We start from the raw sequence: 21,667 nt of genomic DNA, 5'->3' as shown, positions 1-21,667 counted from the left end.
TTTAAAGCAAATTACATTAACCTGTTACTACATTCCTGGCAAGCAGCCATAGACGTTGCCATGGTAACCGGTAGGTTCGTTGTCGGTCTGTCGGCCACTAAGTGCAGAGCATGAAATCCGCACAAAGTAGTCATTTTCTCCGTCATTTGAAGAGTAAGCGAAATTATGCGCAAACAAAAGTTGTTTAAAATGAAGGGACGTTTCACATGTAGTCCACGGATTTTACAGAAAATCAATAGTATAAGATAAAATTGAAGAAAACTGTTGTAGTTTCCCTAAAAAACCATTCTGTTAAGTGATTTACAAATCATATGCATACCTAAACCTTCCATTGGATTAGTATACTCTATATATGAAGTTTGGTCGAGATCTATCTAGCCGTTTCGCCGTGATAGTGGAACAAACAAACAGGCACGAAAGCTAAAAACAACTGATACGGTCTTGAGTTGACCTGAATCGGATAAAAAATTTGCAAAACAAACGAAATTACAGACAGCGGACCCCCTACAACTTTATTTATATAGATAGTGGTCTTTTCTCTCGTGTGTAGTATTGTACTTGTCTTAGTGTAGTTTATGGCAACTGCGCCTTTATCCCATTGACCCTATTGTAGTCCTGTTGCGTATTTTAAGGTGGTATTTGACTCATAACTTGAATTACATATACCTGACTGTCCAGGCAATGCCTTATTCCATTAACACACCTATTTTCTATTCCTTTATTAGAAAATAAGGCTTTGCGAATAATATCCACTGATGGTTTTAATCTCATAATCATTTTTCATCACCATTTATTATTAATTCTAGTCAGTGGATATATTTTAATATTTTAATAATTATCACCTCATGCCGTCCAACTCGTACCATTACGGGCTGATGACCTTCGATGTTATGCCCCTTTAAACAACAAGCATCATCATCATCATCATCATCATCATAATCACCATCATTGTACCGGGAGGAACAGCTCAACTCCGCTCATTCAAAATAAGCGCCTTAATGAACTCCTCTATCGAACAAAAGTTGAAACTGATACTATATGAACTTGGAACTTTAGTCGGAAGATGTCACCACTGAAATACTAAGTAATTATGTTATTGTGAAGTATCCTAAACTGATTGAATTTCTTCTTGTTTTGCTTGCTATACATCAAGAAGTTTGGACATTTTTCCACAGATGACACTACCAAAACTCTGATCATGCACTCTGGTGCAAGGTGAAAGAACTTATAACTTAAAGAAGTTTCGTATTTCTGGTTTTCATAACTGAAACTATGTTCATTTATTTTTGGATTGGCAACACTTCTTTTTTTCCGCCAGTTTTGAATCTAGCCAATCAGGAATTTTTGTACTTAATTTTCAACCAATCCCGCATTTCTTGTTCACTTTGTGTTAACCAATAAATATTGAGAGGGCGTGTCTGGATTTTTCCTGAACTCTCTCGAACCTTCCTGCGGGTATATAAGTTGCGGCTTTTCGTGTTTCCTTGTCCATTGATCGCCGTCTTTCTAAGTGTGCGTGTTAATGCAGCCACCTCTTTCTTCGGCCGGCAGAGGATATACCAGGTAATGGCCACGTAAATTCTTTCTTACTGTCTCCGTAACTTCATCTGGGGGGGGGGGGGGGAAGGTCCGAATTTTTAACTATGTAACAACCTTTCTAAAATGTTAATCTTCTTTCGGCTAATGTAAAAATTACATAAAGTTTTAACCGTAAATCGGGGATAGAGAGTGAGTTACCCTCTCGAGCTCCCCTTCATCTTGGTTTGAGGTGACTACCTTTTTGCAACCTTTCGTTCTTGTAATATGTTAAACTTATTTCCATACGAGCCACCTCAGTAGTTTGGGACTAGCCCCAGTTTCATCGGCCGAGAGCCATGTAGGTTTTTAATTTTTCATTATCTGGCAGCGCAGTGTACGCCTCCATTCAGTTTGTGTTCGGACAGTTTATTTAACCTGTTCTTTTTCGCAAAGTCCCTGTAGTTTGGGTACTAGATACCCCTGTGTAAAATTATTTCTTTTGTAATTCGTGCCTTGTGAGGTCAGAGAGTGTAATATTGTGATGTAATGTTCCCTTGAGTAGGCTGGAAGGAATTGAGAGCCTGTTAGCTCTTTTCAAAGTTTTGTAATAGTAACGAGTGCCTCTGGAAGGCTAATTATTATATTTTGGGAGCAAGTGCTCTTGAATTAGAGGATTTCTGCTAAATGATTCCTTATTTTGGATTTACGTTTTTTAAACTGGATCCGGTATGTCTGAAATTGTAAAACTAGGGACTTGAAGCCCAAAATTGTTAAAGTTCTGAAACTTCGATTTTTCCAAATATGGTTTCAAGATTGGCATTGTACCTGACTATTACTTAGTGGAAATTTGTTTCTTTCTTTATTCAAAAAAATATAACCTTTGTTGAAATTTTAATTACTGTAAATACTTGATATTGTAATTTGACCCATTCAAGCCCGCACCTTCTCTCACCATCTCTGCTTCCACACATACCTCGGAACAATCATCATCATCATCATCATCATCATCATCATCATCACTATACGTCAAAGGGCAAGAGTTAATGGCCACGAACCTACTACGCTGGCGTAGCAGGCGGAGAGGTGATACACGTTGTGCGTCCCAGGTGGTGGTTAGGGGGTCCTAACCGGCTTGCAGGCAGATTTGAGGAAAATACCTCTCGCGGACCAAATACACAACGCCCTGTGATTGGAGGACACAGACGGAAAATTCACCCACGCTATCTCCAGTCTGTCTTACGGGGCGACCAGGGGATGATCAAATCAGAAACATTAAACTGCTTGTGATTAGCACCACCAAGCGGGTAACACAATGGGTCGCCTTTTTGCGCGTTGTAACGCTATGTTGGGTACCAAATAGGTCTTTGGTTAGTGGCAAACGAGAGCCCGATGACTTTTACAGTACCTGCGTGCAGCAGCACTATATGAATGACACCGTGGGATGAGGGAACCCATGGTTCTGGCTTGCCTATGATAAGTATCAATTGCATGAGGAACACCACGTGGTAGTTCGAGACCCTGTAGTTAGAACACTTATGTGATGAACTTATGTGACGTGCGAAACGCCGTAGGTCTGTAATACAAGTGCGAATTTCATTATCTGTCGTTAATACCATAATGTGAGGTACACCACGAGTCTACGCTACTCTTGACTAGCAACGCAACATGACAAATACCATGGTTCCACTTTCCTAGCGATAAGTATTATTGTGAGGGGCCGCTGACTTGGAGTTTTTTTCCTAGGGGCTTTACGTCGCACCGACACAGATAGGTCTTCTGGCGACGATGGGATAGGAAAGGCCTAGGAGTTGGAAGGAAGCGGCCGTGGCCTTAATTAAGGCACAGCCCCAGCATTTGCCTGGTGTGAAAATGGGAAACCACGGAAAAGCATTTTCAGGGCTGCCGATAGTGGGATTCGAACCTACTATCTCCCGGATGCAAACCCCTTCCGACGACAAGTAACATCGATTCAGTATTGTGCTATAGAAGAAGTCTCTTGGCTGGTACCGGTAATACTTTTGTTCTACGCCAGCTTCTGTGCATGTGAGGCACTTTGGGCGGTTCCACTGATATTGTAAACTAGCGAATGTACCCGTGCTTCGCTACGGTATTCTACATTGTATTCGAATATCGACGTAAATAGTGTACATGCAGTAAATAAGATTGTTTTAAAATTGCATGTCTCTTAGCGTTATCCGAGAAAGAGCATGGGGAGGTCCCCGTACGTTGTTTCCAATGTAAAAAGTTTGTTATGTATTTGTGATATAACGGCAGGCTCACTTGTCTACTGCCATTCACAATCGAGTTGGGAAGTTTACATTATAATTGCAGGCCCCATTGCCTACTACGCGGACAGAATCGATTTGGGGAGTATCGTTAAAATGGCAGCCCCCTTTCCTACTTCCAGACAGATTACTGTTGAGGAGTTTTTATTATAATGGCAGGCAATTACCCTACTATCACTCGAAGTTGAGTTGTGCAGTTATCATTATAATGCCAGGTCCATTTTCCTACTTCCAGCTACCTTACTGCCAGTCACACCAAGTTGGTGAGTTTCCATCAAAATAGCGGGCCACTATGCCTAATGCCAGTCACATTTTAGATGAGGACATTTCTTTATAATGGCGGGCACCCTTGCCTACTGCCAAACACAATCGGGTAGGGGAGTTATAAACAAAACTGCATGCTCAGTTGCCTTCTGCAAGTCAAATCGAGAAGGGAACTATTCATTACTATTGTAGGCCTTCCTTACTAAAGACAGTTACACAGGAGTTGGAGAAGGAACCCTTTCATACTGCCAGTCAAAGTGCGTGTGGGGAGTACTGATTACAATAGCAGACCCACCCTTTCTCGATCGCTACAAATCGACATCAGTGAATATATATAGATCGACATACGAAAGTATACGCGTGTTTACAACATTGCAGACCTTCATTTACAGATTAACTGCTACTAAACGTACGTCATATCGACAAAGGATTATACCATAAGACACGCCGGATTTAGTGGCCTAAATGGCTGGTCCTATGATATGTCATCTATTCTTGGGTCACATTGAGTTAGAAATGTGGAACAGGGTAACGTTTTTGTAAGATTATCTCACATTACATTACTTTTCGGATAATTATGTGACAGCTACATACATAGCATTTGGCTCACATATGGCTACTGGGTGGGCCAATTTTCGTGAAGAGTTTGATGATTCTGTATTTCATATGAGTAATCGAAAGTATGAATTATGCTGTGAAAATTCCAAATTGACTTAACATCGATTAATAGAGAAAAATCAAACGTAAAATGTATACAGATACGGCAAAAAGTCATAAGACCAAGGTTGTAGATCATTCCAAATTGAACGGAGATTGTGCAATCTGTTATGTGATAGGAATTTCCGAATGTCTGCACCATCATAAAAATTGCCTGCATATTTCGATATTCTTCGGGGATAAAAAGTGAAAAATTTAATGATCTAGGATGTTTTCCGTTCGTTACAGGCTAAAACGTATAATTTTGTCAAATTTCAATTATCTTCTTTTTCTTCTGGCAAATTATGCCGCAATCTGGATTTTGGGGAGGCGGGTAAAAATTAGGACTTTCAGGAGACTAAACCAAAAATTATGGAGATGGTCATTATTACCCCTTAAACGGAAAGCTGTACGAAAATTTCGCCAAAATAGTCAGTGTAGAGGTACACAGTCGTTACGATTTGATTTATATTGATAAGGAATCTGCTCCATGTAAAACACCTTTTGGGCTATGTCCGCTGGACTTAACCTGCAAAACTGACCATTCATGATATCTCCCTTATTAATCCTCCTGACGAAAAAATGCACATGAAAAAAAGTTTAGAGGTGGAATTCCATCACGTTTGCTCGATTTCCAGTCAGGTTGGTCTTGTTCTGTATATATTGTGGAAGAGTAAAATCACCATTTCGGTTCCCTATAGACCGCCAGTCCATCCCTGAACATGAAATCTTATTTACGTTTAAAACCTACCTTTGGACAGGTGGATGCTAAATATAAATTTTGGTTTGAATGTCTTCAGTAGTTTTCAAGTTGTAAGGAATACGCTTTACACGCACCCGCTCGTGAGTTAAGTCCAATGGGACTTGTACAGAAAAACGGTCCATTAATGATATCTCCGTTATTAATCCTCGTATCGAAATGATGCACATGAGAAAAAAGGTTTAGAAATTAATTTCTACCAAGGCAGGTAGATTTAAATTAACTTTGGTTGTGTATATTTTGTGGAAGTGCAAAATCACTGTTTCGGTTTCGTTAAACCTCCAGTCAGTTCAGGGATTTAGAAATAATATTTGCCCTAAAACCTATCAAGGACAGGTGTATATTCTAAATATGAGTCTTGGTGGAAATACATCCAGTAGTTTGTAGCACTCGCGTACATACGGCGTAATTAAGGAAGAAAATAATACAGTTAAGAAGGTTGAAAGTAATAGAAAATGGATTATAACTGAGGACACCCGGATAACGACAAATATGTAAATGCCAAGTGAATGTACTGGAAAATCAAATGCCCCTCAATAAATTATGCTAGTGTGAGTTATGGATATAATAAAGCGGTAACAAAGGAGAAATTTAGGTCCACTGATTCCTAGGTAAACAAATAATAAGATGATTGATGGTGTTATTACTTAATCTATTCGAGGGCGGTTATAACATCCAACGATATTCCCCCAATATCCCTCGGATAGGCCGATTGACGCCTCTCTTGCCTTCTACCCAAGGAACAACCACGAATGTAAAAGCATAATGAGGAAAATGTCAATACGTTACTTCCCTGCTGGCATGCAGTCAGAGACGTTGCCATGGTAACCTGTAGGTTCGTTGTCGGTCTGTCGGTCACTCAATGCAGAGCATGATACCAGCGGAAAACTGTAAATTTCTCCGTCATGTGAAGAGTAAGATAAATTATGAACATAACGAAAGTTGTTTATAATGAAGAGACGTTTCACGTACGGTAAACGAAGTTTACAGAAAATCAATAGTATAAGAGAAAATGGAGGAAAACCATTCTGGTTTTCCTATAAACCCCCGTCTATTCAAAGATTTTAAAATAATATGCATATTGAAACCTTCCCTAGTATGAGTATACTCTAAATATGAAGTTTGGTTGAGATCTATCCAGCCGTTTCGACGTGATGGTGGAACAGACAAACAGACAGACAAACAAACAGCGGACCCCCTACAATTTTATTTATATAGATATCCATCCATCCATCCATCCATCCATCCATCCGTCCGTCCGTCCGTCCGTCCGTCCGTCCGTCCGTCCGTCCGTCCGTCCGTCCGTCCGTCCATCCATCCATCCATCCATCCATCCATCCATCCATCCATCCATCCATCCATCCATCCATCACGTTTTGAGTTGTGATCAGTGGATAGTTTTGGGCTTTTAATTTGTCATTTCATTTCGTACCATTAAGGGCCGATGACCTAGATATTAGGTTCCTTTAAACAACAAGGATCATCATCAAGATTTAATATTGGTGGAGGTTGTGGTAGTAGTTTAGAGGACGTTCAACTAGGCAACCATTCTCTACTTACATTATCCGGAGAGGAAAAAGAAGAGGTCCGAACGAAAGAGGGGGGCGACGAGAGACTTAAACTAGAAGGCTAACTAGGCCCTGTGACCTTAATAACATCGGCGTCATAAGGGAGGTCAGATAGCAAACTTCAAAATGAAGTTCCTGACACAAATTACGTGGATTCAGTGCCATACTCAAGCGGCGCCTTTTTTCCCCCTTTTAATCGCGTCTTACGATGGGCAGGAGATACGTGGATATTTTCTGCCATTGCCACACACAGAGATTTAGTGCTGAAGTTGCAATAGTCGAAGTCTACATATTCCTCTACCTCAGGGGCATACGTAGCCTAAACCTGTCCCAGGGGGGACACGTTTTTAGCCTTTCTTCCCAAACATTGGTGACTTGGTGACTCACCCTTGAAAGTTGTAACTTCTGGGGAACCTATTCCTAATCTGTTTTATTTTATGTACTGTGCGACTAGTGTCGCTTATTGTATCTGTATTCCGTCCGTCGGCGGAGTACTTCAAATGTTTTAATTTACAGCTGGTACAAACCTAGATGACTTTATTTTGGCTTTTACTTTGAAAACTTATTAGACCGGAAGATCTTATCTCCTTCAAAGTACGCTGGAAACTCTCATGTATTTCCTAGAGTTATTTTTGCTGTATTCAACGAGCAGCTCTAGCCGTAAATAGATTCATTCAGCACATGAAAGACATCTAAGAGAACGCAGAAAAACTCGTCGACATTATCAAAGAACATTTATCAGGGCGTAAAGTACTGAACGTGGGATGATAATATATTTCACTGTCACGCTCTGAAGTCCGAGTGAAGTTTCACATGTTTTCTGTCAACATATTTGGCTATGTTCCAGTGGAGAAGAGAATTCACTCGAAAAGATCTGTGACTGCTAGTGGTTACGAGTAACTTCTGTAATGAAAGGAAATTGTATATACCGAGCGATTTGGCCGTGCGGGTACGGCCACGCAGCTGTGAACTTGCATGCGAGAATATTGCTTTCCATGTTTCCCTTTTCAACATCAGGAAACTCCTTGGGCTTCAATCAAGGTCATGGCCCCACGAACCTACTACGCTGGCGTAGCAGGGGGAGAGGTGATACTCCCACGTGGGGCATCCCAGGTGGCGGATAGTGGGGTCCTAACCGGCTTGCCGGCGGACTTGAGGGAAATAAAATACCCCTGCGGGTGGGGGACGCACATGTAGAATACACCCGCGGTATCCCCTGCCTGTCGTAAGAGGCGACTAAAAGGGGCGACCAAGGGATGATTGAATTAGAACCATGAAACTACTCTTGATCCGTGCCATCATGCGGGGAACACCATGGGTCACTTTTACTTGCGAGTAGTACCATTCTGTTAGGTACTGAATAGTTTTGTGATTCGTAGCACTCAAGCGGGATTCAGCGTGGTTTTCCAGTACTCGTGAGTCGTACCCATATGAGCAACACCACGGGTCTGGGCGTTGCCTGTGAGTTGTACCACTATATGAGCGACACCGTGGGTCTGCGTTGCCAGTGATTAGTACCCACTATGTGAGGAACACCACGGGAATGCCGGCGCCCGTGCTTAGTACACCTGGGTGAGGCACCTCATCCTTTTACGTTGGCTCTGAGTGGCGCCATTGTGTGAGAAACACTATAGGTCTGCGTTACCTTTACGACGTACAATACTTGTGAGTAGTACCTTATGTTTGGAACACCGTGAGTTTACGCTACCTTTGATTAGTACCGCAGCTTGAGAAATATCATGGTTTTACTTTACTCGCGACATGTACCATACTGAGGGGCCTTAGACCTGGTTTTGGACCCCTTTAGACATCAACCATAAGCGATTCAGGACTGTGCTTTGTAAGTGGTCCCTTGGTCAGTAATACTATTATTTATGACCATTTTTAGTCGGATCCACTGTTTTTGGTTTGTTTCTTGTTTTTGTTTTTGGGGTTTATGTCCATCCGTTAATTTTTCATGACATTTTTTTATTTTGGTCAGTGGATGTTTTGAACATTTTGTTGCCATTTCATTTCGTACCATTAGGGACCGATGACCTCGACGTTAGGCCCCTTTAAACAACAAGCATCATCATCAAGGTCATGGCCGCTTCGTTCCCACTCCCAGCCCTTTCCTGCCCCATCGTCGCCATAAGAGTTATCAATGTTGTGCGACGTAAAGCAAGCTGTAAAATGCAATAAGTAAAAGAAATTGTACATCTGAACGGCACTTCATCGGGCGAAATGACTGCGCGGAACACATTTGTGAAATTGGGAGTTCGAGGGTGAATGGTCGGGGAGTACGTTATTGAGACGCAAGAACACGACGCACCGTGGGTAAGGTATTCAGCACTTTTCGGGATTCAAATAAGGAATTGACAACGGGAAACACCAGAAGCAGTAATTTTCAAAGAAGCTACGGACCGCTGAAGTGGCCATTCCTTACGTTTATGAGCGTAGTTCTTCGAACTTCAGATAAAGCATAGTTAATGTTTAGGCTTACAGTGAAAGTGCTCATATTGAGAAATGGACTGTTTTCCTACTGATATGACTGGCTGACTGTACTCCGTGAGAAATATAGTTATATTTGCCCATTGAATCGAAGAGTGGAAGATAGAACTCACAAAGCAACTTCCCTTCACACTTTACCCATGCTTACGACTGATTATTACTGTTAAAACATAAATGTGTTTAAAAATTGCAGAGAGATTTCCTGTCAAGTTATTATACAACTAAAACTATAATAAACAAAAATTTAGTTTTGGACATATCAATAGATAGAAAATTCGCCATATTTATAAAGTGCAGGCGAAAGTCTCGCCAGTATGTCTTAAGTATGTATAGATACCACTACCATGCACATTATTCATTATTTTTTTTTTTTTTACATTTGCTTTGCGTCGCACAACACAGATAAGTCTTAAGGCGACGATTGGAGAGGAATGGGCTAGGGATAGGAAGGGACTACTCGTGGCCTTGGTGAAGGTACAGTGGTATGGGAGAATGGTGATATATGGTACATGAAGTACCGACATCAGGGAGAGAAAAGCATGAAAGTGCGAAAAAATTAGAAGAGTAGAAAAGTTTAAGTATTTGGGAGAACCGATCCAACTCAATGGACTAGACAAGGAGGCAAACAAGGTGAGAGCTAGAAAATTGGAACTGGCCTACAGACTGACACAGAACAGGTACAATAAACGGGTAAAATCCTACAAAGCCAAAATTAAACACTACAACGTTGTTGTAAAACCATAGGGGCTGTACGGTTCAGAATGCCTTATCTTAAATAAAAAAGGGGAACTGAAAGAAATAGAGAAGAAGGAAAGGAAAATTCTGAGGAAAATTATTGGTCCTCAGAAAACGACGGATGGGACGTGGAGGGAAAGGAGAAATGAGGATCTCTACAAGTATTCCGGAAAGATCACGGACACAATGCGAAAACGAAGACTGAAATTTTACGGACATCTCGTCAGAATGGATGGCAACCGCCTGACTAAAAGAATATTTAAATATATAATTGGATTGAGGAGGACAACGAAATGGGTGGAGGAGGTTAAGAAGAACGCAGAAGAAACTAAAATAACACAAGAATTGATCCTCGACAGAAAGAAGTTCAGAACTCGAGTATATGACCGCAAATTGCATGAAGAGCAGTGGAAGGAAAGGCCCAAATTTGTAATATCTGAGGAGCAGAGAAAAATAAGGAGTGAACGAATGAAGAAGTTCTGGGAAGAGAAAAGAAGAAGACTGGCCAGAAAGCATTAAGTTTCACGCGGTCCACAGTTGGCCAAATTCGGAAGCAAGAGCCTTGAGACCTTAAAGGCCGCAATTAATGGAAGGAAGAAACACAGGCCAATACGTCGGTAGTTGTCGCACGAGAAAACCTCTAATAAATCTGTGATGGGAGGGCTTCTGGTGCAAGGCCTGTTGTATTGTGTTAACAGATCTATCAGTTTCAATACCTTGGGAGTATTATACTTCAGTTCAATATTTACAATATCGGCGGATAATTCACGGATGCGGATAACCGTCCACGAATGCGTGTGCGGATAAAGGAAGTGCATTTGCGGATATTAGTTTGTATATCCGCACAGGGCTCTACCCCTGGGCTCTCAACTTCAGAGCGTAGGGTGACGACCATGAGGCCCTTCGCCGAGTCCTGGCGTTACTACAAATTACTTGTGCCAGGTTCCACACTTTCATCTATCCTGTCCGACCTCCCTTGGCCAACTCTGGTTCTTTTCCGACCCCGACAGTGTTAGAGCATTCGAGGTCTATGGGGCCTTTCATTTTTACGCCTTTTGTGGCCCTTGTTTTTCTTTGTCCAGTACTTCATTTTTCGGAGTGTCGGATCCCTTCTTTTCTTTCTCTCTCTCTCTCTCTCTGTCCAACCGTTGTCGGTGGGGGACGCAGACGAAGAAAACACCCAAGGTATCACCTGCCTGTCGTAAGGTACGACCAAGGGTAGCTGACATTTGAACCATGACCTTAACTGTGATTAGTACCATCACGCGAGGAACACTGTGAGATGAATCTTCTTGCGATTTGTATCATTGTGTGAGAAATACTGTGGGTAACGGAGGCTCCCCTTTGTCCAGGTACGGTTGAACACCTAAGGAGATAAAGAGAGGTTATCCACTTTGGGTTGTTTCAGCATCTGGTTGTGGACATCATGGGTCTGCGTTTCGAGATACACCACGGATCTGGGTTAGTACCACTACATGAACGACGCCATGAGATTGCGTTGCCTGTGGTTAGTACACACTATATGAGGAACTTCATGGGATGGTACGAATTCCTGTGATTAGTACCACTATGTGAGGAACACCATGGGTTTGTGTTACCTACGAGTGGCACCATTATGGGAGATAAAACATAGATCTGTGTTATCTCTGCGTAGAAAATTACCTGTGATTAGAACCACAACGTCTGGAACACCTTGAGTCTACGTTAGTTGTGATTAGGACTGTTACTGAGAAAACCCTATTTTCTACTTTACTAGCGACAAAGTCTGATTATGAGGGTCCGTTAAGCTCAATTTTGGACCTCTTTAGACAATAAGCATCATAGTTTCAGAACTGTGCTTTGGAAGCAGTTCCCTGGTATGGACCACGAACCTACTTGTTTGATTGCTTAGCTCTTTTTATTTCACCTGACATGTGGACAGTGGCAGCACTGGTCAAGGACTCTGAGTAGAGGAGAGCGGCATGATGGGAGTGAGGGTAAAAATGGAGGAGCTCGAGTAGACACGCATGTTTCGGCTTAATGTATTTGTTAGTTTTAAGTGATCTATGTGTACAATAAACATGTGTTTTCATTCAGTGCAATTTGAATTATTTCGTGAGCTACCAGAGAGGTGTTGTGTGGATCAAATGCAACATTTTTTGGTCATCCGGCCCGGAGGACCAAATAAAAAACTTGCCTCATCATGCTGTTGTAAGGAAAGGTAGCACTACGACGAAGGTTAGGGTAGTCTTTGATGCGTCGTGTAAAACTACAACGTCAGTATCTCTTAATGACATCATGATGGTCGGACCCACAGTGCAACAAGATCTGTTCTCCATTGTCCTTCGGTTTCGTACCCACAAGTACGTCATAACTGCAGATATCGAGAAAATGTATCGCCAGATCAACGTCCATCCTGAAGACCGCGATTTACAGAGAATTGTATGGCGCAGTTCACCCCATCAACCGCTGAAGACCTATAGGCTTACAACGGTGACCTATGGAACAGCAGCAGCTCCATTCTTAGCAACCAGATGTCTGATTCAGTTGGCAAGGGAAGAGCAACGAAGATTTCCACGAGCCTGTGGAGTTGTGACACGTGATTTCTATGTTGATGACCTGCTGACTGGAACCAACTCCATCCAAGATGCCCATCAGTTACAGGCGGAACTGACTTCCCTTCTAAACACAGCAGGATTTAGACTTAGGAAATGGCGTGCTAATCACCCTGACATATTGGCATCCATTCCTTTAGAACTGCAAGAAAATCAGGTCCCTTGTAATTTAAATTTTGGAGATGTAGTGAAAACACTTGGTATTCTCTGGCACCCTGTTAAAGATATATTCAAGTTCGGAGTTACATCAACTAATGATGCTCCTCCACAGTGGACTAAACGCACCATTCTGGCTACTGTAGCAGCAATATTTGATCCTCTGGGACTACTTGGTCCAGTTATTGTACGATGCAAACTCTTCATCCAAACACTTTGGCAACAACAAATAGACTGGGATGAGTCCCTCCACAATCAAATTGAAATTTCATGGATAAACACCCATAAACACTTATCTGCACTGAGTAACATCGTCATACCAAGGAGAGTCACATGTAACGGAGCAATCGTGCGCCTGGAGCTACATGGTTTCTCGGACGCATCGGAGAAAGCGTATGGCGCCTGTATTTACCTGCGGTGCATTAGTATCAATGGTGATGTTACCGTCTCCCTGTTGACTACTAAGTCGAGAGTGGCACCTCTAAAGCAAATCTCGTTACCTCGGCTGGAGCTATGTGGTGCTGTACTATTGAGCCGATTGATGGATAAGGTGTTTGTAGCTATCAACATGAGAATTGATGCTCGATATTACTGGACGGACTCTACGATAGTTCTAGCTTGGATAGCAGGTTCACCCAATTCTTGGAAGACTTTTGTGGCTAACAGGGTGTCAGAAATACAGGACTTGTCAAGAGTAGAGGACTGGAAACACATTCCCTCACAAGACAATCCCGCAGACTGTATTTCAAGAGGACTTGAACCACAGGAACTTGAGACAATGCTGCTATGTTGGGCGGGACCTAGTTGGCTTCAGAATCATCCATCAACTTGGCCAGTCTTAAAGGAAACCATCTCTAACATACCAGAAGAGCGAGCGCCAACTATGTGCCTTGTGACAGTTAACCATGACCTGGACGACTACCTTAGACGCTTTTCAAGTTGGTCTAGACTACGACGAGTGACAGCCTATTTGCTTAGATTTCTTCAAAATCTTCGAAGTAATGTTACTGAGAGGCGTCATGGGGCATTGGTCACAGCTGAGTTACGTCATTCCTTGAAGGTTGTCGTTGGCATGTCGCAACGTTCCACCTTTGCGCAAGAACTACATAACCTGCAACAGGGGAAGATGATCCCATCTGAAAGCAAACTTATGGCGCTCCATCCTTTTCTTGACAGCGCCAATTTGATTAGGGTGGGCGGTAGACTTGAAAATTCTTCAGCCCCCTACGACCAGAAACATCCCTTCATATTGCATCCTAAACACCATATCACCAAACTCATCATCCTGCATGAACACCATAGGCTTTTACATGCGGGAAGTCAGTTGGTGTTAGCTTCTCTACGTCAGAGATTCTGGTTCACTAATGGGAAATCTATCGTTAGACAGGTCATTCAAAACTGTCTCACTTGTTTCAAGTTAAAGGCAAACACGACAAAGCAACTCATGGGTCAGCTACCCCCAGCAAGGGTTAACTCCAGTAAACCATTTTCCAACTGTGGAGTTGACTATGGAGGTCCATTGTATGTCAAGCATGGCACCCCTAGGAGCAGGACACGAACCAAATGTTACATTGCCCTCTTCGTGTGTATGGCCACGAAAGCAGTTCATCTCGAGCTTGTTAGCAGTCTATCTACTGAGGCATTCATTGCAGCTCTACGGAGGTTCATCTCACGACGTGGACGATGCAGCAAGATCTTCAGTAATAACGGAACCTGCTTCGTTGGAGCAATGAGAAAGCTGAAGGAGTTGCAGCACCTGATGAGGTCCCGCAGTCATCAGTCTGCTGTTAAGGAGTTTGCGTCCAACGAAGGTATTGACTGGCACTTCATTCCACCTCATGCTCCCCATTTTGGAGGTCTTTGGGAAGCAGGAATCAAGTTAGTGAAGAATCACCTCAAGAGGGTCGCCGGAGACACACTTCTCACCTTTGAAGAAATGTACACCCTTTTAACTCAGATTGAAGCGTGCTTAAACTCCCGACCAATAACCCCCTTACCCAACAATCCTGATGAATTTTCCTTCCTCACTCCTGGACATTTTTTGATTGGTGAATCACTCTCATTCTTCCCTGAACCAGACTGTCTTACTACTTCAATTTCATATGTATCTAGATGGCAGCTAGTTCAGCGGTGTCGACAGCAAATATGGAAGCGATGGTCATGTGACTATCTCTCTCAATTACAGCAGCGAACCAAATGGCACAACCCCAAGACCAACGTCCAGACAGGAACACTTGTCCTTATCAAGGAGGACAATCTTCCACCCCTTATGTGGCAGACTGGCATCATAGAGGAGGTTCATCCTGGAGCTGACGGTCATGTTCGTGTGGTATCTGTGCGCACTGCCAAGGGAACCTACCAACGACCAGTGACCAAGATATGCCTGTTTCCTACCTACTGACGCATGAGGCACCCATTATCTGTGGATGTGTAGTTGTGTGCTTTTTCTGCTATTGATTCACATGTCCATGTATCTTGTTATACTGCAGCATCAGATGACTGAACTATGCTGAGTTTACAGTGCAATTGTTTTCCTTTTTTGTTTTCTTTTGTTCTTCGTTTTGGTGACTTGCAATGTACATACTCCTTTCTGTGTCAGTTTATTCATTCATTTGTAATTTGTAGTCCAAATTAGGTGGGCGGCATGTTTGATTGCTTAGCTCTTTTTATTTCACCTGACATGTGGACAGTGGCAGCACTGGTCAAGGACTCTGAGTAGAGGAGAGCGGCATGATGGGAGTGAGGGTAAAAATGGAGGAGCTCGAGTAGACACGCGTGTTTCGGCTTAATGTATTTGTTAGTTTTAAGTGATCTATGTGTACAATAAACATGTGTTTTCATTCAGTGCAATTTGAATTATTTCGTGAGCTACCAGAGAGGTGTTGTGTGGATCAAATGCAACACTACTACGCTGGCGTAGCAGGTGGGAGTAGGTGATACTCCCACGTGGCGCGTCCCAGGTGGCGGAGAGGGGATTCTTAACCGGCTTGCCGGCGAACTTGAAAGAAATAAAATATCTCTCCCGGACCAAACACACAACCCCCTGTGGGTGAGGGACGCAGACGAAGAATACACCCACGGTATCCCCTACCTGTCGTAAGAGGCGACTAAAGGGGGCGCCCACGGGATGATAATATTAGAACCATGAAACTCCTTGTGATTAGTACCACCACGCGAGGAACACCATGGTTCGCTTTTCCTTGCGAATACTTCTACTATGTTAGGTAACAAATAGGTGTATGATTAGTAGCAAAGGAGAGCGCGACGGCCTTTACAGTACCTGTGATTAGTAGCACTATATGAGCGACACCATGGGATGAGGGAACCCATGCTTCTGGCTTTCCTATGATTAGTATCCACTATATGAGGAACACCACGGGATAATACGAGTCCCTGTAGTTAGTGCACGTAGGTGATGAACACCATAGGTTTGCGTTGCCTATCAATGGCGCCGCAATGTGCGAAACACCGTAGGTCTGTAATACATGTGCGAATTTCATTACCTATGAGTAGCACCATAATGTGTGGAATACCGCGAGTCTACGCTACTCTTGATTAGTACCGCAACACGGCAAACAACATGTTTCTACTTTTCTAGCGATTACAATTATGTGGGGGCCGATGACTTGGATTTTGGACTCTTTCGACTACAAGCATCATCGATTCAGTATCGTGCTATAGAAGCAGTCCGTTGGTCAGTAATACTATTGTTTTACGCCAGCTTCTGTGCATGTGAGGCACTGTGGGTCGTTTTAAATTCATATCCATCCATCGATTCATTCTTCGTCCTCACGTTTTGAATTGTGGTCAGTGGAGGATTTTGGGTTTTTAATTTGTCATTCCATTTCATCTCATTTCGTACCATTAGGGGCCGATGTCCTAGATATTAGGCCCCTTTAAAAAGCATCAATTAATCAATCAATCAATCAATCAATCAATCAATCAATCAACTAATGAACACATCACGGACGACATAGAATATGGAGGGCCTTATGAAGACTTCTTGTTAGCAACCCCAAAATGTATTGAGTACATACAAAGTCTAGATGTTTGTAGTTTAGTGCATTAATTATTATTGTTGTTCATTTGAAATATTGTATTTGTTTGCCATACGCTAAATAAATAATAATAAAGAAATCGGCAGAATAAACAGAAGGGCTACAAAATGCGTGAAAATGAAATCCTCCCTAGGCCTTGCAAACCAAAACCCCTCCGAGATGGAAGAGTATAAACGTTGACCACGGGAGGATTTAAGATAGGAGCCCGGTACAAGATAAAGCAATGCCAGATTCAGGTAGCACTTCGTGGTCACCAATTTAACAGTATTTGGGATTCCCTTTAGTGACTTTCTTCGACAGGCAAGGAATACAACGTATGCCTTAACCGCCGCGGTTTCAGCTCATGTTGACAGGCTCGAATCTGGCTCAGTTTGCAGGTATGTAAGGTGATCATGCACGCCAGCCTCGTGTCGATAGAGATAGATGAAGGAACAACTACGACACAAAAATCGGGCACCGCAGCTTACCATTTCTCAATACCGTAAAAGAGCACGATAGTTAACGGGACGTGAAGCCAATGACACAGTCATTATTTTAAAATTATTAACGCTCGCAGTAAAGGACTAGAAGTCGTAAGATTAGTAATTGTTTCGCAACAAGGTGTACAAATACCTAAGGCGAACATTTCGCCATGGAATATAAAGTGTAGACTAATATAAATGTCTCTAGATAGCACGTCCAATTAGTACCTATGCTATGCATAGTAGTAAATATGCTGGTATATAAAAGTTTTTATTAGGTGTAAACCATTAATTCACACTTCATAAACGTAATGTCTAGCACTATGATGACATTAAATAACCACCCACTCTCTTCCTCCATGTCTCATGCGAAGAGAGGTGGAGATCCTGCACTTTGCGAGGTATTCTGTCGAAATGAAGCCCACTGCCTGCCTGGTGCTCTCTGTTTTCGTATTCTCGGTGAGTAGATATACTTTGAAGACCATCTGTGATTATCTATTCGGGAGGGGAGTCGTAGTCAGGATTCAGTTTTCTCAATTACATGCACGGCTTTTTTTCCGCCTTTTTCTTTGAGGGCGAGTAAAGCAATTCCCACCAGAGAACAGAACGAAAATTTTATTCGGCATATCTTATTTTAAATCAAGTAAAGTAATTTCCACGAACCTACTACGCTGGCGTAGCAGGGGGAGAGGTGATACTCCCACGTTGCGCGTCCCAGGTAGCGGATAGGGGTGTCCTAACCGGCTTGCCGGCGGACTTGAGGGAAATAAAATGCCTCTCGCGGAGCAAACTCTCCTGCGGGTGGGAGACGCACATGTAGAATACACCTGCGGTATACCCTGCCTGTCGTAAGAGGCGACTAAAAGGGCCCAAGGGCCCCTCAACTTGGGAGTGTGGATTGGCGACCACAGGGCTCTTAGCTGAGTTTTGGCATTGCTGCCACTTACTTGTGCCAGGCTCCTTACTTTCGTCTATACTGTCCGACTTCCTTTGATCCACTCTTGTTCTTTTCCGACTCCGACGGTATTAGAGCATTCGAGGCCTAGGGAGTCTTTCATTTTCACGTCCTTCGTGGCCCTTGCCTTTCTTTGTCCGTTACTTCATTTTTCGAGGTGACGGATCCCTTCTTTCTTTCTTCTCTTTTTTCTTTATCTACCCCCTGTGGGTGGAGGACGCAGAAGGAAAATACACCTACGGTATCCCCTACCTGTCGTCCGAGGCGACTAAAAGGGGCGACCAAGGGATGATTGAACCAGAACCATGAAAATACTTGTGGTTATTGCCATCAAGCGGGGAACACCATGGGTCGCCTTTACTTGCGAGTAGTACCACTCTGTTAGGTACTCAATAGTTTTGTGATTCGTAGCACTCGCGTGGGGTTCAGTGTGGGTTTCCAGTACCCGTGAGTCGTGCCCATGTGTGCAACACCGCAGGTCTGGGCGTTGCCTGAGAGTTGTACCCGTGTGAGCGACACCACGCGTCTGGGCGTAGCCTGTGAGTTGTACCAGTCTACGAGCGACACCGTAGGTCTGCGTTGCCAGTGATTAGTACCCACTCTGTAGGAACACCACGGGAATACCGGCGCCCGTGATTAGTACACCTAGGTGAGGAACCTCATCGGTTTGCGTTGGCTATGAGTGGCGCCACTGTGTGAGAAACACCATAGGTCTGTGTTACCCTTACGACGTACAATACTTGTGAGTAGTACTTTCATGTTTGGAACACCGTGAGTTTACGCTACCTTTGATTAGTACCGCAGCTTGAGAAATATCATGGTTCTCCTTTACTACCGATAAGTGCCATTAGCATCATTGTGCTTTATAAGTGGTTCCTTGGTCACTAATACTATTATTTACAATCTTTTTTGAGTCTGATCCACTGTTTTGTTTGTTTTTTTTGTTTTTGTTGTATTCATGTCCATCCATTCATTCTTCATAACATTTTTTATTTATTTTTTTATTTTGGTCAGTGGATGCTTTTCAATTTTTTGTTGTTATCTCATTTCGTACCATTAGGGGCCGATGACCTCGATGTTAGGGCCTTTAAAGAACAAGCATCATCATCATCATCATCACGAAAGTAAGGAGCCTGAAGCAAGTAAATGGAAGCAATGACTGATTCAGCTAAGGGACCTGTGATTGCTAATTCACATTCCCAAGTTTAGAGCCGCTCGGTTACACTATTAGTCGCCTGTTGCGACAGACAGGGTATACTGTTGATGTATTATACGCCTTCACCCTCTAGACGAAGTGTTGCTCCCTTTAAATCAGCGGTCATTGCCATCATCATCATCATCATCATGCTTACCAGCTGTCGTGAATTTGTTCTTCAACTTTCAACAGCAGCTGTGAGCTTTCATCCGGGAGATAGTGGGTTCCAACCCCACTGTCGGCAGCCCTGAAGATGATTTTCAGTGGATTCCCATTCTCACACAAGGCAAATGCTGGAGCTGTACCGCTGTACCATATCTAAGGCCATGGCCGCTTCCTTCCCACCCCTATGCCTTTCCTATCCCATCGTCACCATAAGACCTCTCTGTGTCGGTGCGACGTTAAGCAAATAGCAAAATAATAATAATAATAATAATAATAATAATAATAATAATAATAATAATCCACGAGGGAGAGGTGAAACTCCCACGTGGCGCGTCCCAGGTGGCGGATAGGGGGGTCCTAACCGGCTTGCCGGCGGACTTGACGGAAATAAAATACCTCTCGCGGACCGAACACACTACCCCCTGCGGGTGGGGGACGCACATGTAGAATACACTCGCGGTACCCCCTGCCTGTCGTAAGAGGCGACTACAAGGGGCGACCAAGGGATGATTGATGACTCTTGATTCGTACCAGCATGCGGGGAACACCATCGGTTGCCTGTACTTGCGAGTAGTACCACTATATTAGGTACAAAATAGGTTTGTGATTAGTAGCAGTCAAGAGCCTGGCCTGGGGGTTTTCCAGTACCCGTGCGTCGTACCCATGTGAGGAACACCGCGGGTCTGGGCGTTGCCTGTGAGTTGTACCACTATATGAGCGACACCGTGGGTCTGCGTTGCCTGTGATTAGTACCCACTATGTGAGGAACACCACGGGGCCCGTGGGACCGGCACCCGTGACTAGTACACCTAGGTGAGGAAACTCATCGGTTTGCGTTGGCTATGAGTAGCGCCATTGTGTGAGAAACACGATATGTCTGCGTTACCTGTACGAAGTACAATACTTGCGAGTAGTACCATCTTATGTGGAACATCGTGAGTCTTCGCTACTTTTGATTAGTACCCCAAAATGACAAATACCATGGTTCTATTTTACTCGCGACATGTACCATTCTGTGGGGCCTTAGTCGTGGATTTTGCACCCCTATTGACATCAAGCATCATTGTGCTTTATAAGTGGTCCCTTGGTCAGTAATACTATTATTCACGATCTTTTTTTGTGTCTGATCCACTGTTTTTGTTTGTTTGTTTGTTTGTTTGTTTGTTTGTTTGTTTGTTTGTTTTCGTTTTTGTGTAGGGTTCATGTCCATCCATTCATTCTTCATGACATTTTTTATTTCATTTTGGTCAGTGGATGAATCTGAATTTTTTATTTCATTTCGTACCATTAGGGGCCGATGACCGTCGATGTTAGGCCCATTTAAACAACAAGCATCATCATCATCATCATCAATAATAATAATAACTTTCAACATGTTGATGGCATTGAATGATGGCTGTCACCTATAGCAGAATCAGAAGTCTATGAACACGACGTAGACGCTAATTCGCCGGGCTGAGTGGTTCAGACGGTTGAGGCGCTGGCCTTCTAACCCGAACTTGGCAGGTTCAATCCTGGCTCAGTCCGGCGGTATTAGAAGGTGCTCGAATAGGTAGCCTCGTGTCGGTAGCTTTGCTGACACGTAAAAGAACTCCTGCGGGACTAAATTCACACACCTCGGCGTCTCCGAAAACCATAAAAGTAGTTAGTGGGACGTAAAGGCAATAACATTATTCGCAGATGCTGCAGTATTTCAAAAGTCATGGCCTCAGGTAAGTTATTAGAAATAAGTCAAAATATTATGAACTCTACAATGAACTGTGGATC

Source organism: Anabrus simplex, chromosome 4, assembly GCF_040414725.1.
Source record: "Anabrus simplex isolate iqAnaSimp1 chromosome 4, ASM4041472v1, whole genome shotgun sequence".
Taxonomy (NCBI): domain Eukaryota; kingdom Metazoa; phylum Arthropoda; class Insecta; order Orthoptera; family Tettigoniidae; genus Anabrus; species Anabrus simplex.
The sequence above is the reverse complement of the archived record's forward strand: the minus strand, read 5'-3'. Positions refer to the sequence as shown.